The sequence below is a fragment of the Phragmites australis genome, chromosome 12 (assembly GCF_958298935.1).
Source record: "Phragmites australis chromosome 12, lpPhrAust1.1, whole genome shotgun sequence".
Taxonomy (NCBI): Eukaryota; Viridiplantae; Streptophyta; class Magnoliopsida; order Poales; family Poaceae; genus Phragmites; species Phragmites australis.
In genome coordinates this window covers 12184782-12198754 of record NC_084932.1, presented here as the reverse complement: position 1 = coordinate 12198754, position 13973 = coordinate 12184782, and the positions used below count along the sequence as shown (strand labels likewise).

Sequence of the window (13973 nt, the reverse complement as noted above, 5' to 3'; positions counted from 1 at the left end):
TCTTTCCAGCGTGCTATCCGCATCACCCTTGACTTGCAGGTTGGCCGCACCGTCGAGGCCTACATCGACGATCTCATGGTCAAATCCCGAGACCGCGCCACCCTGCTCGAAGATCTTGCTGAGACTTTCAACAGTCTCCGCACTACCCGCCTGAAGCTCAACCCCGAGAAGTGCGTCTTCGTGGTGCCTGTGGGCAAGCTCCTCGGTTTCTTGGTCTCCAGCCGAGGGATCGAGGCCAACCCAGAGAAGATCCGGGCCATCGAGCTGATGCGACCCCCGGCTCGACTCAAGGAGATTCAGCGTCTTGCCGGCTGCATGGCGGCCCTCGAGCGCTTAATCTCCAAACTTGGGGAACGAGGACTCCCCCTCTTCAAGCTTCTGAAGCAGACCGGTCGTTTCAACTGGACACCGGAGGCCGAGTAGGCCTTCCACCATCTGAAGAAGTACCTCACCTTGCCACCCGTACTGGTGGCCCCCTCTGAGGGTGAGCCACCACTGCTCTACGTATCGGCCACTCCTCAAGTCCTGAGCATGGTACTGGTGGTGGAGCGCGATGAGTGCTCGGGGCAAGATGTTGGGTCCCAGCTCCTGGCCGCCCCCGAGCACTCACCAGTCCTCGTGGCTCCCCCCGAGCAGGGGGTCGAGCCCGAGAACTTGGCTCCTCCCGAGCAGGGGGTCGAGCCCTAGCACTTGGCTCCTCCCGACCAGGGAGTCGAGCCCAAGCACCTGGCCAGCCCCGACCACGTCGCTGAGCTCGGGCGCTGTGACAGGCCCTCGGGTGAAGCCGCAGTCCGGGCCCGCAGTGTACAGCGACCGGTGTACTTCATCAGTGAAGTCCTCCGGGATACCAAGACAAGATACCCATAAGCCCAGAAGCTGCTCTACGCTGTGCTCATTGCTTCCTGGAAGCTGCGCCACTACTTCCAGGCGCACAAGGTCTCGGTGGTTACCACGTACCCACTGGGGCCCATCCTCCGAAACCGAGAAGGCACCGGGCGCGTCGTCAAGTGGGCGGTGGAGCTGGCGGAGTTCGACCTGCACTTTGTCAGCCGCCAGGTGATCAAAAGCCAGGCGCTCTCTGACTTCGTGGCAGAGTGGACGCACGTCCCTAAGGACGTCCAAGAAGAAATTTCCACATATCCCGGGCACGACGCGCCCGGGCACTGGGTTATGCACTTCGACGGTTCCCTCACGCTGAAAGGTGCGGGGGCCGGAGTGGTTCTCACCTCCCCAATGGGTGAAGAACTCCAGTACGTCGTGCAGCTGCAGTTCCGCGCAACCAACAATATGGCGGAATATGAGGGCCTCATCGCCGGCCTCCGAGCCGCGGTGGGCCTCGGGATTCGTCGCCTCCTGGTCAAGGGAGACTCCCAGCTGGTGGTCAACCAGGTATCGAAAGAATACCAGTGCACGGATCCTCAAATGGTGACGTACGTGGCGACAGTCAGGAAGCTGGAGAGGCACTTCGACGGCCTGGAGCTACGGTACATCTCTCGCCGCGACAACGCTCTGGCTGATGACCTTTCTCGCCTGGCCTCCTCCCGTGCGCGCGTCCCTGCCAGAGTCTTTGAAGAAAGATTCACATGGCCTTCCGTCCTGCCTGCCGAACAGGACGAAGGGGAAACCTCGAGCTCAATTCAGGGGACCCCGGCGGCGCCCTCAGTGGGAAGCCCCGACAGGGTGCCGCTGTCCGGCGAGTGCGCTGTGCTTGCTGGCAGTTCTCAAGATGCCTCGTGGATGGACAAGATCCGAGGGTACTTGATGGAAAAGTTCCTCCCCGGGGATGATGCCTCTGTTGAAAGAGTTGCTCGGCAGTCCAAACGCTATGCCATAGTAGATGGGGATCTCTACCGACGTGGCGCAGGCGGCGTCCTCCTGAAATGCATCACCCGGGCAGAAGGCGGCGAGCTTCTTGCTGAGGTCCACGAGGGCGAGTGCGGTGGCCATGCATCATTCCGCACGTTGGTCGGGAAGGCCTTCCGGCAAGGTTTCTACTGGCCTACAGCCCTCCAGGATGCTTTCGAGCTGGTTCGGCGCTGCAGGACGTGCCAGTTCCATGCAAAGCAGATTCACCAGCCAGCTCAGGTACTTCAAACCATCCCCCTGTCATGGCCTTTCGCGGTCTGGGGGCTGGACATTCTGGGTCCATTTCCCCAAGCAATCGGGGGCTATGAGTACCTCCACGTCGCCATTGATAAGTTCACCAAGTGGCCGGAGGCGGTTCCAGTCGTCAAGGTGACCAAGAACACGGCGCTCCAGTTTATCCGCAGTATCACCAGTCGCTTCGGTGTCCCGAACCGGATCATCACCGACAATGGCACTCAGTTCACAAGTGCCCTATTCGGGGACTACTGCGAGGACCTCGGCATTAAGCTCTGCTTCACCTCAGTCGCTCATCCTCGGAGCAATGGGTAGGTCGAGCGCGCCAACACGGAGATACTGAAGGGGCTCAAAACCCGGACCTACAACGTGCTCGCAAAGCACGGGAAAGGGTGGACCGACGAGCTGCCTGCCGTGCTATTGGCCAATCGGACCACACCAAGTCGCCCTACCGGGGAGACTCCTTTCTTCCTTTGTACGGCGCTGAGGTGGTCCTCCCCTCTGATCTCACTCTAGGCTCCCCTCGGGTGCACGCCTACTCTGAAGGCAAACAGGAATAGCAGAGGCGCGATGACGTCGACTACTTGGAAGAGCGCCGGCAGCGTGCCGCCGTCCGAGCAGCCCGCTACCAGCAAAGCCTGCGGCGCTATCATCAGCGTCACATCCGGGCCCGGTCTCTCGAGGTGGGGGATCTAGTTCTCTGACGCGTCCAGTCGTGTGAAGGAAGGAATAAACTGTCCCCTATGTGGGAAGGCCCCTTTACCGTGATCGGTGTCCCGTGAGAAGGCTCCTTTCGGTTGGATGCAGAGGATGGGCAGCCGCTCCCCAACGCGTGGAACATCGAGCACCTGCGCAAATTTTTCCGGTAGATGGCATGTATGCGTGCTCAGGTCAACCAGGCCAGGGGCTCCCCCCCCCCCCCCCCCGCCCAAGTTGACCGGGGGCTACCACTAGTTGGGTAAGTCACCCAGTCTTGTAAAAATTGTCAATACAATATATATGTTATCAATGTGCAGTTCTTATGTCAAATTTTATTTTTCTGAATTCTATATGTTTAATCTGTCTGGTGAGATGCTCGATTGTGCGAGAAAAAGTTTGCTCTCTCGTTTTCCCTGTCGATAAAAGAATCCCAATCGGTATGCGCACGGGCAGCTGCTGCTGACTTATGTCTGTCGTGGTAGGCTGTGGTGTTCGGTGTCGTGGCAGTCCCCCGGGCATCACCGAGTCCCTGGGGTTCTCGGGTAATCCTATCGCTCGAGCAAAGAGTAGTCCAGAGCCTAGGCCCCAGGGACGGGCTGTCGGTGCTCGGTCTGGTCTGTCATACCCGGGCGCCACCGAACCATAGGACCTCTGGTTATGCCTCTGCCTGTATAGTCCACCGGTCTAGGTATTCAAGAGGTCTCGGGTCAAAAACAAGAGCAGCCTATAATGAGTACCGCACTAACAGAGCGCACCAAGCAAAGAATCTTTCTATTTTTCTCAAATCACAGATCAACAATCAAAAGCAAAAGCAGCTCGACCGCGAGGGCCTTAGTGCCCAGGTCGTTGCTCGGCCCCAGGCGTCCTCGAGTGGTCCTACTGCTCAGGCATGAGTGGTCGGGATCGCCTGGTCCCGGGCTCTCTATCGCGCTCCCCAGTGCTCGGGCGCTCCAGCCGAAGGAACTGAGTTCCCGGGCACCCCGAGCTCGGAGCGCATACCTCTCCTGGATCGGTCAGCCGAAAAACTGACAGCTGTCCGGTGAGTGGTTAAATTCATATGAATTTACATTCAGTAATATATTGTTCCCGAGTTATCCTCGGGGCCCTCGTATTCTAATCTGTTCGGCAAGGTGGTCTCCTCGCGCACAAAACCCTGCCACATGTCCGCTTTTCCTGGAATGACAGAACGGATAGTAGAAAGGTGTATCGTACGAACGGCGATGTCTGACCGAAGTCCTTCATGGTGTTCATGGTGTTTGGTCCGCTTAAAAGGCCCGGGCACTACCGAGCCTCTAGGGTTCTCGGGTAATCTCACCGCTCGAGAAAAGAGCGGTCAGGAGCCTAGACCCTAGGGGCGGGCTATCGGTGCTCGATCCGGTTCGTCCTAGCCCGGGCACCACCAAACCGTGGGGATTCTTGGTCGCATTTCCGCTCGCACATGTCTCCGATCTACTTGTTTGAGTGGTCACAAAATGGGAAAGTGTTCACTGGTCGTAGCGTGCTCCGTGCTGGATCGACCTATCTCCCGAGCAAGGAAGTTTAGGCCTTTATCTTTTGACTTAGCTGCTGTGGACTCGTGAGGGCTCGGGGGCTGAACGCGCAAAGAAGGCCTCACTGCTCGGGCGATGAGTGGTTGGGGCAACTTTGTTCTCGGGGAGAGAAAGGTCGGGCTCGGTCTGACTGAGTACTTCTCCGGACATCAAGTGAAAAGAACAGGAACTTCATCAAGCACTTAGAAGAACACTGGAGTTGCGACCCCAAAGAAAGGCTTCCATTATATTCACAAGAAAGGACAGCTATTCTGAGGGATCACTCCCATATTTACATCAAGTCAAAGAAAAAGAAAATTACAAAAGCCTAATCTAAGTCAGAGCCGTCAGGAATCCCCCGGGTCTGGAATCGGCGGTGCCTCCCACGTGAAGCAGGCCGCCACCTCGGCGGTGGCGCCCTCGACTGCCTCCCGGGCGGCCTCCTCCTCGGCCTCGACCACCCCTTCCCGAGCTGGTTCCAGCGAGAAATTCGGATCCCGGCTCCGATAGCAAGCCAGAACGTGCTCGGCCACCGCTTGGGCCAAGCCATGCCCTTCCCGGGTGGCTAGCTCCTGCACAGCCTGGGGGAGCGCTTCGAGGCACTGGCTGATGTTCTTGAAGCCAAGGGCGATGTGGCTGATGCCCGTCCCTTTCGCTCACACATGGACTCGCCCGAGCCTGGCCACCCTCACGGACCTCCGTGCTTGCCGAAGGATGTCTTCCAACATCAGCTTCACGTTAGCCCGTTCGGTCCTAGCGGTCTCGAGCTCATCCTTCATGCTCTGCAGCCGCTCCTCGAGGCTCAATCCCTCGGCCGCGCTGGTCGAGGCGGCACCGGGCGCCTGGGCTTCAGCCTGCTTCACCCACTCTGCAAGGGCAGAGGGGGCCTACTCACGGGCGGTCAGCTCTGACTCCCACTTGGCGGCCCGCTCCTCCCGAGCAGCTGAGGCCACCAACGCCTCGGCAGCCTCCGTCTCCTAGCGGATCAGCAGCTCCTCCTGGGCGTCTAGATCCGACGCCGTGATGCCGACGTCGGTCTCGCGGATCGCGACGTCCTCCTCCCGGCGCTGGAGCTCCTCCTCCCGACGCTGGAGTTCGGCGCGGATCTGATCAGCCTCTCCTTTCTGGCGGGCCAAGTCCGCCTGGGAGGCCTCCACCATCCTCTCGCGCGCCAGGACCGCCTCCTCTCGAGCCTGCACCTGCCTCTCCTTGGTGAGTGCCTCGGCAGCCTGCTGCCGTGATGTCTCAGCCAGGCAGGCGGCTTCTTCCTGCTCCTGCACGGCCTCCGTGCGTATTTCTTCTAAGGCCTCTCGCTCCACCACGGCCGCCTCACTCTCATTGGCGGCGCGCGCCACGGCCACCTCCAGCCGCTCGATCACCTCCCGGGCGCTCCCTAGCACGTTCGGAAGGGGTTCTGCGGGTTGGCTCGGCGACGGCCGGGCACTGGGTCCCCTGCGAGCCCTCTCCGTGGGGCTCGGGGTCCCTGAATATTGCCACGCAGGCACCGCCATCGACGAGGCCATCCGCCCTGCACTCGATGTGCTCAGGGCGGGCTCTGCCGGCGCTCGTTGCTCGGGCGCAGCCTCTGCCATCGGCTCGGGGCAGGGCAGTGCCTGTGGCTCTGCCTCGGTCGGCGCGCTCAGCGGCTCCGGCTCCACCGGTGCGCTCAGCTCAGGCACGCTCGGCTCGGGGGCTGGAGCCGACCTCGGTGCCTCCGGCCATCCTTGGTCTCCGGCGGCGTCCTTAGGTGGCCCGCAAAAGAAAACAAGGTCAGTCTCCGAACTCACTCCGGGCAAGGTATGCTCAGGAAAAAGGGGGAAAACTTACGCAGATTTGGGTCTTCGGTATTGCCACCTTGATTCCAGGATCCTGTATTCCGGGCCCGACGGCGTCGGCCCAGAATTCTCCCTCCTCCTCTTCCACGGGGGGCTCGGTGGGGCCGCCGCGCGGTCTCCGGGTTCCAGACCGAGCCCAAGCAGATCAAGGTCTGGTTCCAGAACCGCAGATGCCGCCCCCGTCGCCGGCCCCGCGCTGGACGATTGACCGTCCCGGCCTCCCTCCTTCTTGCTAGGCGACGGCGACGACGAGGGTGTCGACATAGGAACAAAAGTCCGGGGGCGCTTCCCTCTGTCCCCCGGTGCTGTCGCCGCCCCACTGCCGGTGACACCTCCTCCTCTGGCCTGGCGGCTGCTGCCTGCAGCAGCCCCACCGCTGGCGTACGGCCCGCCCCCCGCGGCACCCGGGCCACCGGTCTGCGCCGGACCGCCTGCGGCATCCTCGCCGGTCGCCTCATCCACTCCGGGAATCTGGATAGTCCCGGGGTTGCGGTGCCCTGGCCGGTTGATCAGCCCCTGGGCGTCGAACTCCGGTAGCTTCGCTTGCAGCGCCACCTGGTTCGGGTCAGCGCAGAGCGCCAGCTCCTTCCAGGGGAGCTCCGCCTGGTCCAGGTCGTCCACCCCGGTCTCCACCCGGAGCAGGCCCCTCAGAGCCGCCCTGTCCAGGTCCCACTCGGCGCCGATCTGGGTCCTGGTGATGTCCTGGGGGCCCGTGTACACCCAGCAGGGCCGAGCCCGCTCTCGCAAAGGCGCCAGGCGACGGCGCAGATAGTCCGCCACCACCATCACCGAAGTGAGCCTGGCCTGGCGCAGGAAGTCGATGCGCTCCAGGACCGGCTCATCCGCCTCCGGCGGCGCCTCCCAAGTTGGCTTCAGGGGCTCCGCCACCCTCTCCGGCAACGACAAGCGGTCGTGGGGGCTGACGTCGATGTAGAACCAGTCGCGCTGCAAGTCGTCCCATTTGCTCCGTAGCACCTGGGGAATGTACTGCTCCCCAGGCCGTCCCGCAGCTGGAAATTGCAGCAGCTAGCGACGTCAGCGGTAGAGAAGCCCCTCTTCTTCCCGGTCGGCCGCAGCACGAAGAAGTGTCGGAAGAACGACACCGACGGCGGCACCCCCACGAACATCTTGCAGAGGTGGGCGAAGACCGCCAGGATGACGATGGAGTTGGGGCTGAGATGCACCAGCTGGATCCCGAACGTGTCGAGGATCTGAAGGAAGAAGGTCGAGAACGGCGGCACCAGCCCGGCCGCCACGAAAGAAGTGAAGAGGACAATGCGCTCCGGCCGGTCTGTCACCGGTGGGAAGCTCGCCGGCGTCACCACCGAGGCCTCCCGCTGGCCTTCGGGCACCATCAACTTCCGCACCTTGTCCGCCGCCTCCTCGTTCATGAGCCGAGACTCCGGCAGCACGCTGTCGGGTGTCTTGTCGCGGCGGCTTCCTCCTGCTCTCGTCATCTTGTCAGGGTGGGGGATGATTTGAAATGGTGGGGGAAAGGTGGTGCTCTGATTGCCTGAGAGAAGATGAGGGCTCAGGAGCGCAAGGAAGAAGAAGGCTTGTTCGCAAAGATGGCGTAAAGAGGGGGGCGGTTCGCTCCCTCCTCCTTTTATACCCCAGGGAAATTCAAACGTTGCCTGCTGCGATACGCTCGACGAGACGGTTTCCTCGGCCAGCGCAACCGGTAGGCGAATCTCCCTCAGGCCATGCGGTTGTCAGTGGTTGCCAGGTGCACTATTCTTGATCTGCGCGGTTGCCACGCGCGCCGCCTGCCTCGTTATCACACGCCGCCTGTCCCGTTATCACGCGCCTCGGGAGTCGGCTGGACGCGTGTCCGTTTGGCTCCCTGTTGGGCTGTACCAGAAGCCCAGACCGGAAGGGCCAGCGTCTGAGAGCGCGCCGCGTGGCGTCGGTGCTGGGTTCGGCCTCATTGACGACGAAGGGACCATCCGCACTCTCTAGGCCATAGCCTGCCAATGGACCTGGGGGCTGCTGTCGGTGAATCAGGAACCAGGGGTCCCCGAATCCTGAGGCCAGGCCAGCAATCTGCCACGTGGCGCTATCCCGTGGAGTCTCCTCCGCAAGGTGAAAAAGGCTAAGTCCCGGGAGAAGGCGTTCGGGGCCACAGTCAGTAGTCCCTGAGTACCCAGGTTCCCCGATGATCTGTGAAGACCAAGTACCGGGAGGGGTGTGCCCGGGGCTACGAGCAGTAGCCTCCCGGGCACCCGAGTAGCCCGAGGGCCCGCTGAAAGAAGTTCCGGGAGAGTGCTCGGGGATGCGTGCAGCGGCCCCCGAGCACTCGGTCCCTGAAGATCCGTACAAGCATGCCCGGGAGAGAGTGCTCGGGGAGGTGAACAGTAGCCCCGAGCACTCGGTTCCCCGAGGACAAAGGAAGGGCACTCTCGGGATAGAGTGCTCGGGGAGGTGAACAGTGACCTCCGAGCACTCGGTTCCCCGCCACCCTAGGAAGCCCCCTGACAGCGGTTCCCACAGGGGTCCAGCGATGAGGTGTCAGCCAGTCAAAGGCCCGAGGCCGCATTTAAGAGCGCGCGTGGCCTGTCACCTCCAACTACTCCCGCCACGCTCGGTGTCAGTTCCTGCCACATTTTGGCAGAAGGGCGTGGGGACATTAAATGCACAGGTCCCATCCCGTGCCATCCGGCACGTCTTGGGATAACGTCGCAAGGGCCGAGGCATTCAGTCCGCCGCACTGCTGTGGCAGGAGAACAAGACAGGGCGGGCACGTCAGGCCGCTCTGCGGCTGCCCGGTGGGCCCTCTCCACGGCGCCCATTGCCAGTGCATTTATGGCGATAGATGACCGGGCGCAAGACGCAGAGGGTATGATGATGTCCTTTCCATTTATGGTGCCTTGGAACTCGTGCCCTCCCATTCGGGGCACGCTATTGCCGGCGGGTATTTAAAGCAGCCGTAGCACGGAAAAAAAGGAAGAAAGGCTCTGGACAAGTTAGACAATCTCTCGGCAAGCTTGCACGGTTGAAGCAGTTGAGGAAGTAGAGAAGATCGAGAAGTCCAAGAGCACCTAAAGCCCACAGATACCCACAGACCGAAGAACAAGGAGCCTTAGGCTTTAGGATAGACCAACATTCTTGTAACCAGCAACATCCTTGAGGGACGTTCTCAGGGCATTTATAGTATCCATACAGGAGTAGGGTGTTACGCCTCTGTGCGGTCCGAACCTGTCTAAACCCCATTGCATTTACTTCATTTCGGACTAGATCGTTCCACCCCGCCAGCCATCGCATTCATATCCATTTATTTCTCCGGCAAACATATTCAGAATCATCCTCCGGCCGAATCTCTAAAAAAGGGTCCCACAGAATCTCTGCGATAAGAGTTAACCCTCCGACAATATTCGGCACCTCATATGCTGAATATGGCCGTGTCCATATTTTTTCGACATACAGTATATCGAAAGTCAGCTTTCGGTAAATGAGGTGCCGAATACGGATGCTAAAATTGTAAATACAACAATATATGATCTATTTTGATAAATATGATCATGTATGTTGTTTAATTTTAGATTTTGAGTGTATTTAAAGTTGAGGAAATAGTAAACTAAGTAGTAGGACGTTCCCAAATCAAGGATCATGGAAATGAGAAAGCTGAAATGCACGGCGCGTGCCAGTGATCCAATGACCAAATCACAAAACGTCCCATAATGGCGTGGCCGGCCGCGCGCGCACCATCATCAGTGCCGGCGTGCGACGTGCGTCCTGCTCCATGTCCTGCTCCATCACGTACCTGGCCGATGCGGAACCAGAGGTTGTCGTTAAACGCGGCGGTTGTCAGCAGAACCTGCGGGAAGCTGGTGGCGGAGCGGACAGCGCCCTGGTTGAAGTGGATCCCGCGGCCGGAGATGGCCACCCCGTGCAGCGCCTCGTTCCACCACTTGTACGCTTGCACGTCCAGTCGCGGCACCCCGGGCGCAATGTCCCCCAGCTGCGCCACCTTCTCCGCGGGCGTCATCCGCGGCACCAGGTCAGCTGCGCGCTGCGCCGCGCGGAGTTTCTTGATGCAGAACGGGACCCCCGCGACGGCGACGACGGGCCGCACGAGAACGGCGGTCCCCCGGCCACCACCACTCTCAACAGTGCCGGGATCAGGAGGAGCAGTAGTGCTGCCATGTCGGCATCTCTGTTGTAGGAGGATAAGACAGTCATGGCGGGAGCAGTAGTCAGGAGTAGAGATCGAAGATCTGACGCGAGATACCAAGGGGTTAGGAGAGTGCTCGCCTAAATAAACGATCTGATCGAGATAGCCTCAGGAGAGGATCCTCCGGAGCAGTGCTGTCATGCTGGCGTTTGTGTGGTAGGAGGAGATGGCGGCCATGGCGGGAGAAGTAGTCACAGGTATTATTAGTAGACATCAAAACGAATCACCGATTAATTGCAATGGTTTAATTCCTTTTCCCTTGAAGTTCTTTTAATGGATCCATCCGTCCTAGGAGGCTAGGATGTGAGACCTGACCAAGCGTTTCCTCAAACACCTGGTGAGCATCTTCCAACTCGGTCCCACTTGTCTTTCCAAGAAACCTAAGGTTTCGTAATATGTGAATTTTGGATTTTATTTTATTTTTAGCTGAATTTGCTTATTCTTTTATGATTGAATTCAACGTTCCAAACAACGCACGTTATGACATGGACTCTGAGTAACAATATGACAATGGAGACAAATTGCACACAACAGCAATGTTGTACCTACATTTCAAAATTCAAATTATTGCATGCTTCATTTTGTCATAAGTTAAAAGTGTGACCTAGTTAAATTCCTAATTGAATATACAGTCAGCCTTGAAAATTGTTCATCTTGATTCCATGTCTGAAACACTACTTAAAAAACTATTTTTTGAGATGCTTAGGGTAATTTTCTACAGACGGTTTATTTCAAAAACCGTCTAAACAATTGGCGACGGCCTCCTGCGGTTACTGACCGCCTGTAAAAATGGTCATTTCCACATGCGGTTCCTTATGTGAATCGTCTCTGAAAATAACTATTCATTAAAAAATTTATAACTTTTGTATATGAAGTTGGATGAGGAAGAAATCTATATAAAAATTGTAGCTCTCGATGAGATATACAACTTTGTAGTTGACATTTTTTTTATTTGAAGTCATTTAGATATCCGAATAATCGTTTAAAGTTTCAAACGATTATCTGGGTATATAAATGACTTCAAATGAAAAACTTTTCAACTATAAAGTTGTAGATCTCATCGAGGGCTACAATTTTCATATAAATTTTATTCTCATATAACTTGATATGAAAAAGTTATGAATTTTTTAAAATAAACTGTCACTCATTTTCATAGACGGTCCTTATGTGAACCGTCTGTAGAAATGATCACATTATCGCAGGCGGTAAGGACCCCTTTGGAAAATGGGTGACAATTTATCTTCAAAAATTCATAATTTTTTCATACGAAGTCGGATGAGGATATAGATTATATGAAAATTGTAGCCCTTGACGAGATCTACAACTTTGTAGTTGAAAAGTTTTTCATTTGAAGTCATTTAGATACCCAAATAATTGTTTAAAGTTTTAGATTGCATATATCAAAAGAATTACATATGCTCATATGTTCAGTAACCGTTCTCTGGTGTGATGGTGGGGAGGGTTCGCGCGACCCGACAGGTTTTGAGTTTGAGTGCTAAAAATCGCGTAGCGCGCGTATTTCGTGCGAAAAAACGCGTGATTTGTGACTTGCGATTGTGTGGAGTTCCTGGTCGGTCAATTTTTTTTTTTTTGCTTTTTTTCGGTTCAAAAAATATCGATTGAGGGACCGATTATCGCATGCGGTCCGCTTAAGGAACCGCTTGTGAAAATCAATTTTCATAGGCGGTCCGTTTAAGGAACCGCCTGTGGAAACCTATTTTCACAGGCGGTTTCTTAAGTGAACCGTCTGTGGTAATAGATTTTCACAGACGGTCACTTTTACGCCTGTGAAAATCATTCATTTCTATAGGCCTTCGATCGCAGACGGGTGCACTAAACGTCTGTAAAAATGATTTACCACCAGTCTCTAGAAATAATTTTTGTAATAGTGAAAGAAATCTCCCACCAGTTATAAATCAGTATTAGCTAGTGTTTTCAATAGTAAAATCAATTGGCTCGGAAGGAAACTGCCATAGCTTGCTTTGACTGGAAAATCAAATAACTTGGGAGATTTCATCAAAAATTGAAGTTTATTGTGTCCTATGGGCCTTCGGGACCAGTTAATGGGCTTGCTTCTCCGCCTAGATGCCAGCATCCTAGGGGGCCTTCGGTTCCAATCCTAATTGGCATCGCTTTGGGCCATATTAGAGAAGTCTTGGACTCAACCCACGTCAAACATCACCCATCCTAGAGTCCGTTCACTTAAAAAACCCAACGACGCATGCCTCCCCAGTTCAATTTCCCTCCTCCAGAACCCTGCTCAGCTCCTAATCCTACACCAACGGCTGACTTCACTAATGTTACTCTAACACGCAGGTCATCGTCCGTCCATGCACCACCTTTCAACTCCGCGGGGGCCTTCATGTTGGCCTTCAAGCGAGCGCCGCGGCCGCCTCCCGTCCTCATCACCACACCGATTCACCATCACGCACATGCACCCAAAACAGGGAGGGATGGCTAGTTGCTGCCTCGGAGAAGGGAGTGTCTAGCAAAAAAAAAAAAAAAAAAGCAGAGGCCGTACCTCCAGTCCTCTTATCGTCGCTCAAAACCTTCTCATGCAGAAGCTCATGACGGATGATGTGGTCCCGGGGGTGCACACGAGGAGGAGCATCTTGATTGCATTGCAGTGGTACCAGAAAACCTTCAAGAACGGTCTTCTTCTTGGTAGATGGCCACCATATCTGAACTCTTCTTGGACTAGGTTTAGGAGGATGAGGACGAGGTCTGATCGTCATCGTCATCGGTTGACAAGTCGCTCATTTTTCATCTCCCGTCCATGAGTTTGTTGATTCTGAGAGTATCGCTGTTGTGTCTTCAAGAAATGAAACATGATGTAATTTCCATATCTGAAATCTTGATAATGTTAGGACAAGATTTTGCTTACGTGTTTCTCCCGGCGGTGCAAAGAGGAGCATCTTGATTGCATTGCATTGGCAACTTTGGTCAGTCTCTAATGTCTAAGGTCGTGCTGCGTAGGTTGGGAGAAGAGTGTTGGATCACTTTGGTATATGGGCCAATGAACAATAATGAAAATTTAGCATTTCTTCAAGTGCTTCGGGACTTTGGACAGGGCTGCATTGGCCCATAGATAGTGAACAGGGACTTCAACCTCATCTACAAGTCAGAGGATAAGAATAATGCCATGCTCAAGTGTCGGCTCATGGGTCGCTTTCTGAGGTTCATCGATGATGTTGAGCTCAAGGAACTGCATTTGAATGGTCGGCTCTACTCTTGAAGCAATGAGCATCACCACGTGACGCTTGGGTGTATCGATCGTGTGTTCTTCTCGATCCAATGGGAGGACTACTTCTCTAGTTGTCACCTAAACTCCCTGCCTTCCCCATACTCTGACCATGCCCCACTCCTCTTCCAAATGAACATCAACTTATTCACAAAAAAACGCTTTGGTTTCAGTCAGCTTTATAAGGATACTTTGTGGAGGCATCTTGTAAATTTATTTATACAATGAATATTAAGCTTCATAAGTTGATGAGTTGGTGATTTCATAGATGCATCTTGTAAACTTATAAGGATACTTTGTAGAGGCATCTTGTGAACTTATCTATACAATGAATATTAAGCTTCATAAGTTGATGAGTTGTTTATTCTGTTCCTACTCTTTGATGTTCGATTTCCATG

The 13973-nt window shown here is 55.6% G+C and overlaps 1 pseudogene; it reads right to left on the bottom strand.

Annotated features, from left to right (window-relative positions):
• LOC133886335 (probable beta-D-xylosidase 7) overlaps window positions 1–10342 on the bottom strand; it is a 29909-nt pseudogene extending 19567 nt beyond the window's left edge.
• Window positions 10343–13973: the final 3631 nt, after the last annotated feature.